The following is a 338-nucleotide window of genomic DNA, read 5'->3' as shown; positions in this document are numbered from 1 at the left end:
AATTACCAGTCTTTGTGTTCATTTTTGAGGAGTATCGCTCCATCCTAATATTATGCAAATTAAGGAGAATAAATGAGAAAATCTTGCAAAGAACTGGACCAAAAAAAAAACTGAACTGAACTGAAAAACTAAATATTTCCCATCACCTCAAAAAATTCATAATAGAACTTCACAAAATTTATCTATGTGTATTTTTGTACCACAATCTTTTCGACAAAATTGGTTGGTAAAGGAGCCTAAATAAAATAAAATTTCCCAGTTTCTTGTTACCTTTTTCCCCGTTTGTCTACAAGAGGAGTAACCGAGCCTTTGTAAGTGTAATATTAAGAATCCTGAGG

Source organism: Penaeus monodon, chromosome 27, assembly GCF_015228065.2.
Source record: "Penaeus monodon isolate SGIC_2016 chromosome 27, NSTDA_Pmon_1, whole genome shotgun sequence".
Classification (NCBI taxonomy): domain Eukaryota; kingdom Metazoa; phylum Arthropoda; class Malacostraca; order Decapoda; family Penaeidae; genus Penaeus; species Penaeus monodon.
The sequence above is the reverse complement of the archived record's forward strand: the minus strand, read 5'-3'. Positions refer to the sequence as shown.